Below are 19,391 nucleotides of genomic sequence, written 5' to 3'. Positions count from 1 at the left end.
TGGATAAGTGAAGAGTCAAGGTGGATAGGTCACTGTCAGATAATTTGGGTTATTCTTATCTCCCAGGAGAAGGACATTACCTAATTCTTATTTCTCCTGACAGAAGACTATCATTGGATGATGGTTCTATTCCTATTCACATTCTGTTGCAGTGCAGCCCCCTAAGGTTGACCTGATAGTGATGCTGGGCTGGTTTTGATGAAAGCCGCTACTTCCCTCTTGGTGGTAAAGGTCCTAGGGCGAGTGCAATGGGTGCCTCCCCATCATCCAACTTTGGTTTGCATTATGATGAAGCGTGTTTGTGAAACACCTCCAGGATATCATTACTATTATTAAGGTCATACTGAGATTGTGGTACAAACATATGGCAACGGTTAGTCGGAATATGTAATTGATCTCTGTACTGAGCTTGGCCCTGGTGCATAATTTGTCTTATGAGCTTGGCTGTACTGTATTATGCTTGATTCTGATATAGTATTTGCACTCAATGCCTTCAGTGTCAGGAGCCAGAAAGATGAGAGATTTCCTGCAGTGCACTACATGACTCTCCTATCTTTACTTGGTTCAAAACCTCTACTGCTTGGTTCTGGTTTTGTATTTATGTACTGCATTTGGTTTGTTGTTATATTCATCTACTATAATTGGTTCTGTTGCTGCATTTCTGCAATAAGCTTAGTTCTGGTGCTGTATCTACAGTATGAACTGACTTTATTTCTATTGCTGTATATATGTTATGAGCTTGGTTCTGGTGCTGTATTTATATTATGAGCTGGTTCTGGTGCTTTGTTTATGTTCTGAGCTGGGTTCTTGTGCTGTATTTATGTACTGAGGTTAATTCTGGTGTTCTATTTACAATATGAGCTTGGTTATGATGCTGTATTTATGCAGTTGGAGGGGTCTCACTGAAGGATTGCTCCAGTGCTGCACTTCGACTTCAAATCTGCGCAGTGACATCTGTACATCTCTCCAGGATGAAGATATCACTGCATATGTGCTGAATTGGATGTGTGGTTCTGGCACAGTCCTTCAGCTGCGCACAACCAACGTCAATCAATAGCCCGGGGGCATGGTTAGCGTTTGGAAGGGGAAGTGAGTCCTGGAGAAATTGGGCAGTGGAAATGCCCATCGGATAGCCCAGAAATCATCTACATACCATGTAGGGAGCAGAAAACAGCTGATTTTCAGGAAACTGCAGCACTGAGGAACATAAGAAAGGTAGCGTTGGATTCCTTTGTTAGTTGCACATTATATGTAATGCAAAATACATTTGTCAGACTTTCTTTACAGTATTTGATGCTAATGTTTTGGCACCAAAGGACACATTTAGAGCTGTTGTGGAATCCATGCCTCGATGAGTCAGACCTGTTTAGATAGCAGGAGGGTGACCTGCCACTTTCTTGGTACGCTGTAGTGTGGATAAAGACTTACTTGAATCTTCACTGATGTGTATTTCTCTGTCTGTAAGGGAGCAGCATTGCCACGCTCCCCTTTACACAGGAGCGGCTCACAGCCATTGCCCTTAGGCTCCAGCCCATGCAGGATCTCTCGCCAGAGTCACAGCTTAGGGGGGAAGAGGAGAGCACCGCAGTCAGGTGCAGCTTCAATTACCAGTTCCCCTTCCAGACAAGGGCAAGTAGTAGGGCAAGCGATTACTAGCACTGTTGGAGTAGGGTTTTTGTTCCAGATGGCGTGGGTGATGAGGTGATTAGCATGTCACCACCCAGAAGATCTGTCACCCTCACTAGGGAAAGTGAAGTCGGACAGGCCCACATAAGCCCCACCCTCCTCCCAGAGAAAAAAACTTTTGGTACCATATGCAAATGTGGTCCCCCAACCGCCACGCAGACACGAGGCCCGCGCTGAGGAGCTGGGAGGGTAGAGTTGGCACTTGTCACGGTGGCTCTTACCAGACTCCTTCCCAGAGGGACGCACGCCACCTAGGCCAAAGTACCGTTAGGCATGAGGGGTCGCAATGGCGACCCGCCCCTGCACTGAGGGGGCCCAGAGGCCCCGCCATATTCAAAATGCACAGTGTGTGCATTACCGGCATGGTCGACAGTGTGATCGCTGCAGGCGACAGTGTGTGTTGCAGGAGGCGGAGGGAGAGAAGAGGAGGGAGGCAGCGCCGCAGGTCAGCACTCGCAGAGGGGAGGGTTGTTACATATGGAATCGGCAGCCAATTACAGGCTGTAGACTCCCAGGGCACGCTCCTCCCACTGATAGGCTGCAGTTGTGAGTGGTCAGAGCTGCAATCTATCAGTCACTGTGGGCCAGGATTACCAGGGGGAGGGGCTAGTGTCACTCTACTCACCTCCAGAGAGATGGATGCACAGCCAGTAAATGAAAGTGCAGATCACATGAGCCAGTTCCGGTTATGTGATCAAAGGTCCTGGTCTTTCATTTACAAGCTGCCCAGACATCACTGCAGAGGTGAGTAGAGAAGGGAGTGTAATTATGTATGTATAGCTTTTATAAGTTATACCAGCTGTACATATATATTAATATACAGGAGATACACAGGTTATACCAGCATGAGACATACCACTATATACAGGGGGATATACATTTACTGTATATAGTGATATGTACCAATGCTGGTGTCACCTGTGTATCTCCTATATATAATGATATATGTACAGCTGGTAGAAGCTCTACATCCTGTATATAGTGATATTAACCATGCTGGTGTAACCTGGCCCAGGTTATATCAGTATGTTCTATTTCACTATATACAGGATATATGAGTTATACAGCTGTACATACATAAGTATATACAGAAGATACCCAATTTTGGGTGGTTTCACACGTGCACTAGGGGAATTCCGCTTTCCTGTTCCATTTGGGGAGCAGGAAAGGGGAATCTCCATGGCCGAACGGATCCGTCTGTGGACAGAACCGAACTGAGCCCACAGCGGAATCCAACCTTGTGCCTGGCTGGCATCCACGCGTACCTGTAATTTCTTTCTTCTTTTTTCTTCTGTACTGCGGATGGTCCACAAGTTGAGTCGTAGGAAACCGCGCAGTACAGTTTTTTTTTTTTTAATCACTGACTTTCCAGCACCATCGCTAGTCAATGATGCGGGTGCTCGCAACTTTTCCGTAATGTCAGGACTGTGGGTCGGACAGCTTGCATTGAGTTCAATGGAGGCCATCCGTGCAGAATCTGCACTAAAATAGAGTAGGCTCCGATTTTTCCTCCATGAGCAGAAAACTGCAATTGATTTCTGCTCGTGTAGAGGGAAAAACGCTTTTCCATAGCATGCTATGGGCGGTACATGCTGCGTAATCCGTAGGCAGATGCCCGCTCCATTTTCCGCAATGCAAATCTGGCCGTCGGCAGCCATCCTTAGGCTAATTTGACACGGGTGAGTCTGATATCGGGCCATGAAACTATGCCCCATATCACACTTGCCAAAGTGTGCTGTGCACACAGATGTGAGGGGTTTCTGTGTTAAAACCAGCTCGTATCACATCATCATATTTTCATGCAATGCAGAGGGGAAAAAAATCGCTCATGTGTATGATCGCCTTCAAAAAAATAGGGGTTCATATTCATGCTCGATTTGTGCGTCCTGCAATGCAAAAATCTCACACGATTTTCACGGCCACCTGAAAGCAGCTTAAGACGGTTACCAACAGATTTTTCCGTAGTCCAGGAAATGAGTCATATTGAGAAAGTTCATGCAAAGGGGCTAGATTAGCACGATTTAGGTATAGGTAAGGGTACAGATGGAGGGGGGCCCAGCTGAACTTTTGCACCCGGGCGCCTGAGCCTCTAGGTACACCCCTGCCACTAGGCTTCTTCCAGGCAATGCTGGGACAGCGATTACCTGTATATGTGTGGTGGACTATAGACTAGTCATGCGTGATGCCACCGTTCCTTACATACTGGTATGATCCTCGGCGGAGAAATGAACAAAGTCCACACACACAATTAACTTTAGTACCTCAGTCCCTGGGAATGGACAGGGGCAGGAAAAACTTTACTTGTAACTTGACAGCGTACAGCTTAAAACACACCAGGGCAGACAGGACAGTAGACTTGATATCAGGGAGGAGACACAGGATGACACCGGTGTTACAGTCCACGTTATCTGTAAGGTACCGCTCCTGGAAGGGGAACACTCCGGAGGAGTATGGGGGTAGGATCACTCCGCAGACACTTACTTGATTTAGAACTTGGATCACTGCACAACAGACTCTTCTCTCCACTCAGTTCTCACTCTCAGATGAAGGCTCCTAGGATAGAGACATCAGGATACCTTTGCTCAACCTCCATTCTCTTCACCACATGAGGGTTGAAGGTACCCCCATGTGGCCCATACTCTCACTCCTCTCACTACCATTGAAGGTCAAGGACTCTCAACCATATCCTAATCACTCACATTTATATGGTACAGACATCACATGACTAGACAGATATTGATACTTTTCCAGACATATCCCAGCCACTTTCAGACATTAACATAACAGCAGATAAGTCACTTTGCACAGTGCATCTACATTGAAGACATGTACAATGCCAGGAAAGCGCCAGAGATAAGAAAATATGTAATCTCACCTGGTGCAGACAGCTAGGCACCCTAAGGTACAGCTGCCTCACCTGGGAATGGTTCCTGGCGTACTATCTCCTATGCCTGATGGCATCCACTGGACCAGGGGAGATCTGCAGGAGTTACGGGGGTCCTCACAAAGAAGGATCCCACCCGTGTATATATGGAGAGAGAATAAACTTGATTGCAAAAGGTCCTGCGCTCATAGATACACCAGTTAATAGAAATGATTTAAAAGATATTTCTGCCAAATAGTAGAGAATTAGGGGGGTATGATGTCCACAGAACCCCCTCCTAATCCCAATGCCTCTAATTATTGTCAAATCAGTCGGATAACCATTAGAGGCATTGGGAATAGGAGGGGGTTCTGTGGACATCATACCTCCCTCCTCCAAAGTAAGTCTCTACTATTTGGCAGAAATATCTTTTGAATACTTTCTATTAACTGGTGTATCCTATGACCGCAGGACCTTTTGTAATCAGGTTTATTCTCTCTCCATATATACATTGAAGACATGACATGCATGACAATTATGAAGGAGCCAGAAATATAGACTTCGGGCCACTACACAAACTTTTGGCACCACACTACCATAAAAGGAAAAGCAGCTGCATCGCAACTCCAGATACAGCAGGAGCAGACTCAGGTGCAGCAGAGCAGAGCTGATTGAGGGGGAGATGCAGGGGTGAGCTGTAGAATATGATGGCGGTGGCCATTGCACAGGGGCTACACCATTGGCGCCTTCCTATGCTGGGGAACTGCAAAGGACCAGCAGCAGAACTAGAGGGCCGAAGATTCCTGGGGTAAAGTGCCCCTCCGTTTAGTGCCTGACACTGTGGTGGTGGTACCGAAGAATTACCACAGACGCTGCCACAAAGAGTGAAGCAAGTGGTAAAAGAGTTTCTAGGAAAGAGTGTGTTGACTATGACCCCTGGTACTGCATAAAGTTAAATCTCTGGCCAGGATGTGCATGATGGACTCACGGCACTTTAATACTGTCAATGCAGTTATGGCGCCATAGATTAGATATATGCAACACCTTGCAAATTAAATGCTGAGTAGTAATGTTATGTGGTTACAATGTGAAGTGATGTTATGTAAAGTGTTATTGCTGAAGTGTAATGTATATGATTTTAAGTGGATGCTTATGATGCAGGACATGTAATGGTACAGTAAGGTCAGGCTCACACGGCCGTAAACGAATTTCAGCTGTGACCCTGCGTTCGGCTGTGAAGTTGTACTGCATATGACCACGTACGCGGTCATGTGCAGTACATGTTTTTTTGATTGTATTTCCTGCTCCGTCACTTAGTAATGACGCAGACATCCGCAGCCCATATGCACTGTAATTGCGTATATGCTGTGGGTATATCCTAGACCATAGAAAACAATGGTTTTATGTCACAGATATACACGGTAAAATAAAACAGACTGCGTTTTCTTTTCCTTAAATGGGTTATGTAGTTCCAGACTAGAGATCCGCGAGCATACTCGCTAAGGACAATTACTCGAGCGAGTATTGTCCTTAGCAAGTACCTGCCCGCTTGGAAGAAAAGATTCGGGTGCCGGCGCAGGTGAGCGGGGAGCTGCGGGAGTGAGCAGGGGGGAGCGGAGGGGAGAGAGGGAGAGAGAGATCTCCCCTCCGTTCCCCCCTGCTCTCCCTGCCCTCCTAGGCACCCGAATCTTTTCTTCCAAGCGGGCAGGTACTCGCTAAGGACAATGCTCGCTCGAGTAATTGTCCTTTGCGAGTATGCTCGCTCATCTCTATTCCAGACCCTTAATGTGATAGGAACTGTGTAATTCAATGCATTTGATTGATCTGCAGATTACCGCAGAACATGCACTCGCGGAATCTGCAATTCAAATCCGGTCGCGTGAGACCGGCCTATGGCAAATAAGAAAAGAATGTATGTAGAGTCCGATGTAATACAGGAGTTAAGCCCCCAATATGATGTAGTGACCTCTGAATATATTAGTGACGTTTACGATGTATATTGCAGTTAGGAGACGTTGGAGAACAAGACCTATAATTATATGAAAGAGTCCTGTACCTTGCTGCTGCTAAGAGAAGGCAGCAATATACATGTTATGGTGAGGTGAGAGGTTTATGAAAACGTAGATTTTGCATTGCAATTGGTATTTAGAGTACTGTCACTTCAAGAGAGTTTATGCCAAGTTACTATGCACGTTAAAGTATTTGAACCCTCCCATGGTGTGTGTCATTTGCCTAATGTTCAGTAAAGTTATTTTGTTAAAAAATATGCTGCCTCTACCTCCATCTGTCATCGCTGCGCCATCATGCAACTTCGGACATTACCACAAGTCCATTACATGTCCATACATCAAAGTAGAAAAGAGAAAGTTATCTTTAGATCAGCTAACATTTCATATTTTCCTTTCTTAGCTCAAGAAGCAATGTGATTTATCTCTATCACTAGAACATAATTTCAAGAGTAGGTTGTATTTTCCATGCTTATCTCATGAGAGCACATAACTAGAGGGTAAATAGGACTCTATGCCAAATTTGCATTGTAGTCCTAGATACTCCTATGTAACTCGGAGTTTTAGCTATGTGTTCTGTGTTGACATTAAAGGGAACCTGTTATTAACTATAAGAACTATAATCTAAGTTATGGTGCTTATAGTTTAGGTGACGTTGAGCCTCTTTTCATATGCAGTTCCCGGTTCCTAGGGTGTTTCCTGATGAAGTCAGCCTGCTCACAATAGCTTGACTCTTTTCAGAAGACTGGGCGCCCACAGAAATGGGGGATTGGGTGGGTATAAAAAAAACAACATGTCACCTAAACTATAAGCACCATAACTTAGTTTATATATTAGACCTCACTTGCGCTGGTGGGGTCTAATACTGCTGGCAGTTTTGTGGTCCAGCTAAAGCACAATCACAGGTAGCTGCCAGGCCTTCTCTAATCATCCTCCAGGCGCTCCTATAACACCTTCCTCAGGAATCTTCCAGCAGCCCTGTGAATCAAGGTCGGGACAGAGGGGGAGCAGAACCAGTACCAGAAGCCCAGGTCTGCCATTTGCAACCTTCTATAGCTGCTGTTCATTGCAATCCACTAGACCAGTGATTGCGAACCTTTTAGAGACCGAGTGCCCAAAATGCAATCCAAAACCCATTTATCGCAAAATACCAACACATCAGGGCGCGGGCCTTATCACCACGTATAATTTTACCTCCGTTGTTATAAAAAGGACAGGGCTGTTTTAAAATAGACAGGGTATAGAGTTTGACTGCTTTTTGGATGCGGAAATGCTGCGAAATTTGCCACGGAAATTTCCGCTGAGGACATTCTGCAGCATTTCCGCCACGTGTAAACATATCCTAGTAGAAATAGTGACCCCAACATTGGCCTCAGTAGTAATAGTATGCCCCAAAGTTGCCCTAGTAGTTATAGTGACCTCTACAGCAGCCTCAGCAATAATAGTGACCCCCCACAGTAGCTCTAGTAGTGATAGTGATCCCCACAGCGGCCCCAGTAGTAATAATGTTCCCCACAGTAGTCTCATTAGTAACAGTGACCCCCACAGTGGCTTCAGCAATAATAGTAACCCCCTCAGCAGTAATATTGACCTCCACAGTAGCCCCAGTAGTAATAGTGACCCTAGAGTGGTTTGAGTAGTAATTGTGTCACCTAGACCAGCCCCAGTAGTAGTAGTGTCCCCCACAGCCGCCCCAGCAGTAATAGTAATATGAAAACATAGGGAGAATACCGCAGACGTCTGCCACAGCTGTCACAGCTGTGACAGCTGAGGCAGGTGTTTTCTTCATCCCCTTGGGATAGCAGCATGCTATCCTATTGCTTTCAATGGGATCGGCGCTGCTGCCGGCCCCATTGAAAGCAGTGGTTCTTGGCAACCCCCACAGTATGATTTTCGGGAAAGGGCTTCAAATATAAGCCCTTCCCTGAAAAATCATCATTAACTGGTTAAAAAAAGAAAAAAAAAATTACTCACCTCTCCGCCGCTCAGACGCGTCCTCCGGCTGGCTTCGCGGCATTCATGAATAGCTAAGCACTAGCTGTAATTGGCTGAGCACTCAGCCAATCAGCACAGCCCTTTCAGGAGGCAGGGATTTTTAAATCCCTGCCTGCTGAAAGTGCTGGAAAGCAGTGCCGGGGAGCCAGCCAGAGGACGCGTCTGAGTGGCGGAGAGGTGAGTACATTTTTTTTTCTTTTTTTAACCAGTTAAGGGTGACGACCCACTACAGTTCTTTTTCACTGTGAAATTCGCAGCATTTTTTTCCCCCTAGGAGTCTATGGGACTTGTAATGTTAAAATCGCATCGAGCAAAATTGCGATTTTCCCGCAATTCGTTTAACTTGTTTAAAAAAAACATCAAATATTACAGCAGTAAGGTGTTATGTCAGTCAATAGAGATAGCAAAATTCTAGTTCTGTATAGTTTGTAGGTGCACTACACTGTGCATTAGTTACATTTAATGTGAAGAGTAAAATTGCAAATAAACGCTTGTTCTTTAACCCCTTGAGTGGCGGGTTTCCAACCACCCTGTCGTGCCCACCAGGGCAGGTTTTTTAAAATGGTCTAATCATTGAATTTCAACCAATTTTTTAGTTGCGTCTCAAGAGCCATAACTTTTTCATTTTTCCATTGACATGGCCATATAAGGGCTTGTTTTTTGCGGGACAAGTTGTGATTTTTTAAACAGGGGGGAGGAAAAAAAGAAATGGGGAAAAAAGAAAAAAAGGGGCCATGTCATTAAGGGGTTAAATAATGTATTACCTTCCTTCTCTGGGTCATTACGACGCATGGATACCACATGTGTGATTGTATTTTTGATTTTTTACAAAGTAAAGGGAGACAAGTGTTTATAATTTTTTTAAAACATTTTTAACTTTTTTTTTATTTTTAAAATTTTTTTTTTTTCTTGTCCCTTTAGGGGACTTCCACAGGGACCCATCAGGACCCCTGATCACATTCCGGGGGTCTGATGGTGACAGCCCTTTACATGCTGCAGTCACATAGACTGCAGCATGTAAAGGGTTAACACAGCAGAGATCTGAGGTCTTCTCTGATCTCTGCTGTAAGAGCTAGTACCTAGCTGTCCTCTGACAGCCAAGCACCAAGCTCTCCCTGCCACACAGACTATCGGCTTGCTTCTGACAAGCCGATGGTCTCTATGGCAACCTGTAAACAAAGCAGGACATTGCCGGCATATCGACAATATCTTCTGCTGGTTTTTCAATGTCCTGCTTTGTTCTCTGTGGGTCTGTGCAGGCAGAGCACAATGTCACAGCTTGTGGCATTGTGCTCTGCAGCTCCTATTAGTGATACATAGCCCGGAAATCTTCCGGGCTATGTCGCTATGAGCAGTGGAGCTCGTCCCGGAAAATTTCCGGGCGTGCCACTCAAGGGGTTAAATGAGCTAGCGCTTGTGTTCAGTCTTGTTTGTTTTACTGTCATCCACACTGGTACTGTGATAGACATGATGATTATTTATAAAATGTCTATCGATTAATATAACCCAAATGTATTTTGCTGTTGTAATGACTCTAAGCTCTGAGGAGTCTAAAGGACACACACAATCTAATCATGGTATTTGCTAGCCAATGGATGGGTGATGTATTTGCTCTAAGTACATAGGGATTGCACAAGAGACCTCTAAGAGTTAAGGGCTATAGTGTTATGTGTATATCCTGTGTTCAATACTGAGTGTTTACCTAGGCCCCCTTCCACTCTCATCCTGAAGCTAGGTAAACAATGATTCATCACTACACGGAGATGACTTCAGCTAGGACAAAAGTCCATACCACCTCAACACTTGGAAGGGGGTGGGCAGAGAGGTGGGGGATTCTATATGATCCGACAAATGAGAATCTTATATGTTACTGATGTAATCTGTTGCACGCCCATTGAAGGGCGGTTGTCATGTGTTATAATAAAAAGCCTGAGCCTCTACACATTGTAGAGACTCTCCCGGTTTTAGACAAGCATTTGTGTCTGATTCTGGTCGACGAAGTGTGCACACAATACTCAATTTGGAAGCGACAAAATACCCCAAAGCCTGCTGGAGAAATCATAATCCAGATCAGTGGAGTCCCTGGGTGAGCGAGTGGATCTGTGAGGTCACAGCCTGGAACGTACAGAGATCGGCAGATGGCACGCAGAACTCAGGGGCCCGAAAATCTACAGAACACGGTAAGATTGATTTATGTAAATCTACCGATGTGATCTGGGTTCTGACTGCTAAATCTGCCTGTATCTGATCCAGACTGGACCTTCACTGAAAGACAGGTCTGTCCACTCGGAAAAACCACCGTTTTGACCTGTCTAGGGGTATTTTGTACGCTGTGTATGCTGTTGTGTCTGAGACGGTTAAAAATTGTGTATGCAAGACCAAGAGACAAATTCTGTGAGGGTTAATGTGTTGGGAGGGCGGACTCGGCTGTTTAAGTCTGAGGGAACACGCCAGTGACACGTGCTCCTAGGTAAAACTAGTGTGAGGTTAGGAAGATTTATGATACGTATACTTACATTTATGATTGAGCGTGTTATGTTCTCATATGTGGAAAGGTATATACGCGGGAATATAGCCGTGGTGTCTCCAGAATATTGTTGAAGTTTTGGTCATTGAAAATAATCGTCAGTCTCTGTGTATAGCTAAATGTCCTGTCTAGATCGTGTACAAGGAGTGCTCTTGGGGATTACTAGTAGAGGTTGGTTGATATAAAGGTAGATGAGATATATATATATACCCTGAGCCGTTGTGGGTATTCTCCAGTAATCCCGTCTGTCTGGTACTATAGAAAGAATGTGCAGTGTTTATTGTTGGGGGGAGGGCTGCTGATAAGAGTGAACTGAAAGCTTTTTCCAATTAACCCTTTCTGTTTACTTTGTCGTTCCCTGTGTTTTGTAGAATTAATGTGCATTATAATTCTGAGTGGGAAAGAGAGGTTATATGGGAAGAATTTTAAGAAAGCAGATTTTACAAGAGAAACACTACTGTGTCTTCGAATAGAATGAATAGAAACTTCGAATAGAATAGAGTTGAGCAGATTGAGAAGGTTCAGGCATAGACGCAGGTTGTTTAGAGAATGGGGAGCAAAGTGAGCAAGGACAAAGGTCATAGAGCTTGTGATTTGGTTACTGAACAATGGGAAAGGACCAGGAAAAGTTGCAGAAAGAAATGCCAGGTTATAGACAGATAAGATAGATTGTAGAAAGTTTACAGAAGATGAGCAGGAAGCCTAGCAGAAAGAAAGGTGTTTTTAGATTGCTAGGAGGAGGTATAACGTAGTTGAGAGATTGAAGAGGGGAAAGCATGTAGGGGGGTATGTGTATTGCTAATGAACAATGTAATGCCTTTGTGTTGACTACAGCCCCTCCCTGTAATGGCGGCCCTGCTTGCAATGTTTACAATCCAACATAGTGTGACTCTGCAGTAAATGTAGTGAGGCCTGCCCCCACCCTGAAGTTACTTCCCCCCATGTGCTCACTTTCAGGGTGTGTGATGTTACTTCCAGTCCCTCCCCATCCGGGACAGGACCTGGCCCCGCCCCTTCCTCCTCCAGCGGCCATCTTGCCTCACCTGGGAGTGCTGCTGCCCCTGGCCCCGCCCAGTCCTCCGGCAGCCATTTTGCCTCGCCTGGGAGATTTGTAGCCCCGCCCCTTTCTGCCTCTGGCGGCCATTTTGCTGCACTTGGGAGGCCTATATTTCCCAATGCCACTGTATCCAGTGCTAACATCATGATTGTCTGAAGTAAGGTTTTGTTTGACCAGACTTTGTTGCGCTCCAAGATGTGGCCACTTTGGATGTGTGATAAGTTCAGGGAAACAAACCTTTGTGGAGATGCAGCTTGGGACATAGTAGATGACTAAGCTGGTTTATAGTGCATGGAAGATTGGAGTTGATGCATGGGGGGCAGAGACCAGGAATACATGACAGGGGACGCTCTCTCATGTTCCCGGGGGCTCTGTTTCCCACTGCCCGCTTCTCCAATGGATACTCAGACAGATGATGTTACGGAAGGCTCCTACAGATGGAATAATTTCCCTATAGTCACCCAGCAAACTTTTTCATGCAATTTGGTGAAGTAATTTTACTTTTTATGTGAAGAAAGAGGGACTGAATTGCCCAGAGTAGGATGTTAATTCATCCGTATTCTTTAGTTTTTCTTTAAGTCTTTGGTATATTCTAGTGTCAGTCTACACTGAAGCTATAATTATATTCCGACAGGAGAGTAAAAGCTAAACGCTGGCCATACCCTGAAATACTATTACACTGGGTGACGTAAAATTTGAATTGTGTGGCGCCCCCTTGTGTTAAAAAATACTAACTGCGACCTGAAAGGAAAAAAAAAAAAAAAACATTTTTTTTGTAAGGAGATTTTCGCTCAGACTTCGCTGCATACAATGTCACCTTGACCTACAAGGTGCTTGTTTTTGTGCCTCTTGGTTTACTAGTTTGAACGCAATGACTCTTTTTCCATTGAGTATTCCTGTTCAAAAGGGGGGAGGCATAGGTGATCTGGGTCATAGATGATCTAGGTGTTGTAGATCAGCTATTGGGTTTAAAAAAAAAATAAAATAAATAAATAAATGGAATAAGATAACAAGATTCCGAGCCATGTGAAATAGAACATCAGCACGATTATTTAGTACTAATACAGTAAGAAACTGCAGGTATGCAAACAGTTATCAGAACCTCTGTTGATAATGCATATGTTGAGCTTTTTGCAGATGGTATCAGGGTGAGGATTGATGACTCCACATCGGATATGCAGTGGTCACACAACAAGATGTCCTAGAAGCAGGAGTTCTGCCTCCGCATGTCACAGTACAAGAAGCGGAATTAAAGGCCATCACTGAGGCATGTAGAGTGGCGAGAGGTAAGACGGCAACCCTTTACACTGACTCCTGGTATGCATTTGGCATAGCTCATGATTACGGCCCAATATGGAAGGCCAGACAGTTTTTTTTACCTTAGCAGGACAACCAATTGAGAATGGTGCAGCGGTACAGAGTCGCATGGAGGCCCTACTTCTACCTGACAAAGTTGAGAGTTCGCACCGATTCCTACACTGGAGAGGCGAGAGACGACACCCTCGCTGACAGCATAGCAAAGGCAGCGGCCCTCAAGCCGTGGAAGAAAGAAGAAAAGATACTGACAGCATGAGTCAGTGGTAGAAACTTTGGACATTGACAAAAATTTGGACTTTGATATGCTAAAGACTTTTACAGTTACAAGCCAGCAAGGAAGAAAAGAATAAATGGACTAATATGGGAGCAGCAGAAACAGGACAGCGTGTGGTGAACGGTCAACAGCACTTGCCCACCACAGTTCCTGTATCCCATGATGGCCCAGCTGATGGACGCAAAGACCCACCTAGTAAAGCAGCACTGACGACGACGCTTGAAAGAGGTTGGGCGACTTCTGGGTTCTCTGTAGCTGCTGCATCATTTGTCCGGTTTAGCATGATCTATGCCATGGATGAGTCAGGGCAGAAGTAAATTTGCCACATCACACTTGCCGGGACCACTCTACCCATTTCAGGGATTGCAAATTGACTACGTTCAGCTCCCACTTGTTGGGAAGTATGAATACGTGCTTGTTGTTGTTGATGTCTTTGCAGGTTGGAGGCTGACCCTGTTACCAAGGCAAACAAGTAGGTAACCGCAAAGAAGCTCATGAACAAGGTAAACTGTGAATATGGGGTACCAGAAGTGATTCAGAGTCAGACAGAGGTATAAACTTCGCAGGTGAATGTAACATGTCATGTCTGCTCTGGGTGTATCCCAGGCCTTTTACATACTGTACCACCTTTAGTGTAGTGGAAAGGTGGAGAGACGTAGTGGCACGCTAAAAAGTAAGATACTTAAAAATGACGCCACTTTGGAAAGACTGTCATCCAATAGCCTTATACAGTGTTAGATATGAACCCAGGGGGGATTATACATTATCTCCCTATGAGATTGTTTGGGCTAGCCCCAAGGCTAGGTCGTTACTATCCTCAGTAGTTACAATTACAATCTGATGTGTTGACTGAGTATGTGATTTCCGTTGTTAAAGAACTAACCAAAGCCTATGCACAGGTGTTCTCTTCCAGACTCAGAGGCAGACACTGGGACACATATCTTGCAGCCTGGGGATTGGGTGTGCGTCAAGAAGTTCCTCAGGAAGCACCCTCCTGAGCCCTGATTTGATGGCCTCTACCAGGTGCTTCTGACTACTGCCACAGCTGTGAAACTAGCCGAAAGACTTACATGGATCCATGCTTCATACTGTAAGAAAGCTTCAGATCCGGGAGACCAGTCTTAGTTGTGCCAAAGACGTTACTCTGGTTAGGGCTAGTGAGAGAGGAGGGTGGCAACTGGAATCCTTAGTCGGAAGAATATGGGGGTATGGTTACCTTCTAGTATAACTCGTCCAATGCTCAAGTAGCCGCATATTCCTTCGACTATTGTACTGTGGTCCCGTGTCTAGGCGCAAGATCCCACCGCAGGCCAGATTTAGCTCAGTCCAGCTGGTTATATGACTCATATACCCGGGGAATACAATATGTTCGCGCCACTGATAACGTCTGGGGAGAAGACTGCCGTTATTGGGGATTAGTGGGATGGAACGCAGGAACAGACTAGTCCTATAAACCGCGAAGTGCCTTAAATAAGAAAGATAAGAGCGGGAAATCCCTAATTAGTCGTATAACCCTCCTTGAGAATAATAAGGACAGCAGGTATTGGAAGGCTGAACTTAGTATGTTGCTTGGTTTTAATGCGGTTTTTACATTAACCATGGGAGATCCAAGCCCGGGGGACGGGGAGACTTATAGTCTGGGGACATACCGGTACGGGAGGACAGATCCCTTAGGGAAGTTTAAAATAAGGGATATGGTAGATGCAGCCGAATGGAAGCCTTCACTTAGTCCCGTGCCCATAATTAACCCCCTCCGCCGTAAGATAAAGACCTTGACGAACATGATGATCATAGCCGACCCTACCTTTGAGGACACCTTGACAGTAGCGACTGGCTACTCTGACCAGAATCTCTGGTTGGAGTTGATGAGGTACAATGCTAACAGGAGCAACAGGTCTAACTGTTGCGTGTGCGGTAGTGCCCGACTACACTCGGGGATGGTCCCCCTAAATCTCCCTGTAGATGCTGAAGAGTGGTTTATTAGTCTCTTCACGAACATTTCCGCTAATTACACTGTCCGTGAGAAATGGAAGAAGGAATACTCTATAACTACTTAAGTGTTTTGCACCGGAGAGAGTATTACTGACTACCCTGGAAACTACACCTGCCAGGCAAATAGGCAGGGTGGAGGGAGATTTTTGGGGAACTCACCAACGGGTATTGCTCCTCCTACAGTATGATAGGAGGGGAATAGATGCAGAATCAGGTACAGTCCTTAGGAGACGTTTACTGGCTTTGTGGAGACATGAGGTAGAGGACCCGCCTGGAGGGTAATTGGACAGGGGAGTGTGCCTTAGTAAAGCCCTTATGCTCCTCCACATCCTGTCAGACACCAACGTTTCCCTTGTTTAAAAAAGATGAAGAGCCAGTTCCGATAATGCCAAACACATACGCTACCAAAGAAAAGGAGAAATGTACTAGTACTGCGCCTGCCCCGATCTCCTAAGATGGATTGTCAGTGGAATTCCCATTTGCCAAGGGATAGTGCAGAAGACCTTAGGTTCCGGCGAGGGCACACCCTGTGGGGTGTTAACTTGTACAGATAGAGGGTATGGATGCCCGGAAATGAGCCCAGGGAATCCATGGCCTCCCTCTGAGGTGAGGTAGGGATCCCCCCCCTCCTAGGAGTAGGGACTTACGGGCAGTGGGAAAACCCTGACGCAAGGGTGAGGCGACTTGGACGTGTTCACCATTAGGACTATCTCCAGGAGGGACATTGGTGTGGGTGAAGATTAGGGAGTCCCACGCCGTGCGTACCTGTTCACGCTACTAGTATTGTAACATTATGCTAGAGCGAGAAGAGAGACCCCTGGTGGTAGTTTTGATCTACACGTGTACATTGACGTCATAGGATAGCCAAGTACCTGACGAGTTTTAAAAATTAGAGACCAAGTTAAAACTAGATTCGAGTCCATTTTCCTGATCATTATGGTAAATAAACGTTGACTGGATTAATTATGTTTATTATAATTAGCAGTGGTTTATAAATTATACTAGAGACGCCTTATAGGGACTAGTCGACCAATAGGACCTACCTCGACTATGACCTTTTTTTTAAAAATAGAGTGACCTTAGATATGACTTTAGCTAAAAAGGGGAGTGTCTGTAAGATGATAGGGGAGACTTGTTGTACCTACATCCTAGACGACACGTGACCCGCGGGTAAAAGACGCAGTTGTCATTAAGAAGCTGACCGCACTAACTAAAAAGAGCTAACTTTTGGGACCAGCACTCGCCATGGATGAGCGGGTGGTAAAGGATCCTGGCACAGACGGGCGTTGCTGTTGTATGTGAACTGATGGTTACCTTTTCTGTTCTAGTCTGCTGTGTTATCCCCTGTGTCAGAGAGACCTGTGAAACTGATGCTGGAAAAGCCGCCCCCACCATGAGTTTGCTGAATGCATCCCCAGAAGGAGTGGACAAGTCCTACACCCCCTTGAAGACCCTAAAACGAACCTTCAATGCGCTCCAGTTATAGGCTCATGCGCAGAAAACTGTGAAAATTAGATAGAGAATTAGAGGATAGACATTTTAAGGGGGGATTGTGATAGACATGATGATTATTTATAAAATGTCTATCGATTAATATAACCCAAATGTATTTTGCTGTTGTAATGACTCTAAGCTCTGAGGAGTCTAAAGGACACACACAATCTAATCATGGTATTTGCTAGCCAATGGATGGGTGATGTATTTGCTCTAAGTACATAGGGATTGCACAAGAGACCTCTAAGAGTTAAGGGCTATAGTGTTATGTGTATATCCTGTGTTCAATACTGAGTGTTTACCTAGGCCCCCTTCCACTCTCATCCTGAAGCTAGGTAAACAATGATTCATCACTACACGGAGATGACTTCAGCTAGGACAAAAGTCCATACCACCTCAACACTTGGAAGGGGGTGGGCAGAGAGGTGGGGGATTCTATATGATCCGACAAATGAGAATCTTATATGTTACTGATGTAATCTGTTGCACGCCCATTGAAGGGCGGTTGTCATGTGTTATAATAAAAAGCCTGAGCCTCTACACATTGTAGAGACTCTCCCGGTTTTAGACAAGCATTTGTGTCTGATTCTGGTCGACGAAGTGTGCACACAATACTCAATTTGGAAGCGACAAAATACCCCAAAGCCTGCTGGAGAAATCATAATCCAGATCAGTACGGAACCTCAATAGTAAGGCGTAATCTCCTAGGATCTATTCTGATCACTATATGGGGTCAGGAAGGATTTTCCACTTTTTCATGAGGATAATTAGCCCATTTCTCCTGGGGATTTTCGCCTTGTTCTGGATCAACACAGGCTTAAATAGGTTTAGTATGAAAGATTATGCTAAACCTATTTAAACATAATTGTTAAGCGTTTCACAAAAAAGTGTGAAGGCCCTTATGTCTATGTGTGGATGTCTATACTTATCACGTAGTATGGGTGCCTATACGTATTATGTTGTGTGGGTGATGTTTATGTGATGTGTGCATTTCTTACCTGGCCTGTGCTTACATGAGTTCAGGTGTAAGAGTTGTTTTGGTGCATTTTCTGCTACAACATTAAAACATGTGACTATTGTACCTGAAATCACCATAATAAAAAAATTGATATATATATATATTAAAAAAGAAAGTGACCCGCTGCCGACACCAATCTTAACCATCGCCGTATCCGCCATGTAATCTGAGACTATGGAAATTATATATCAAAATGTCTGAAATAAAATGGGGAACCCGTTTCTCTACCTTATTTTAGCATAATATGCTAATTTTAAAAATGAACTATAAGTTTAAAAAAAAGAAAACTTGTTGAAGACATTACCTTCATAAAACAAAAGTAGCAAAAAATAATTTCGGCAGCCCAAGAAAAATAAAATAGGACTATAAAGCCACCGTATACATAAAATCACCAAAAAGTGTCTTGTCTTTTAGGGCCAAAATGCTCTTAGGGACCACTGGCCTGTCACACAGCAGTTGTTCTTCCTGGGAACATTTATTAATAGAGCTGGCATTCATGGGAGAAAGTGAGGCTGTCAGTATTCTGAGGGCAATGACAACAGTCTCTTTTGTGTTCGTATTCACATAGAGTCCTTCTTGGATGATAGTGATCAGGTCCTTGGCTGGAAGTGACAGCTGAGGACCTGGAGAAGAAGACAGAATTGCTTTTTAACTGCTTCAGCCTTCTCTTTTGCAGGCTATATGGCGCTCAAGGAGCACTATGCAGAGTATAGAGGAAGCGCAAGTACTGTTTCCGCTATCAGACCCGGTAATCATGGGATCGCCAGATGTTCCCTGGCATGGCAATGCTACTGTGTCTTAGCAGATCCAGGGGTCAGAAACACTATCTTTTCTCCCTAGGGAGAGCAACTATACTATAAACTAAGTGAGGAGACTCAAATGGCCATGCACGCTCCTCTGGGTCATTGTAACAAGGCTTGTATAAAAAGTCTGACTTTGGCTTCAAGGAATGCTGCCTTTCAAAAGGTGGCACTGTGGAGGATTTATTCCATCTTCCTTATTAGCCGATCCAGATTAGCTCTGCCAATGACTATTAAGACCATAGTGGGATTTTTTTTCCCTGCAAAAGGGGCTCCTATGGATGCCCCAGTTATAGCGGAAAACTGTGAAATTAAAAAGTGTGAATGTCCTCCAGAGATCTTATATGATGTCATGGGGGACA

This window comes from Eleutherodactylus coqui, chromosome 1 (assembly GCF_035609145.1).
Source record: "Eleutherodactylus coqui strain aEleCoq1 chromosome 1, aEleCoq1.hap1, whole genome shotgun sequence".
NCBI lineage: Eukaryota > Metazoa > Chordata > Amphibia > Anura > Eleutherodactylidae > Eleutherodactylus > Eleutherodactylus coqui.
The sequence above is the reverse complement of the archived record's forward strand: the minus strand, read 5'-3'. Positions refer to the sequence as shown.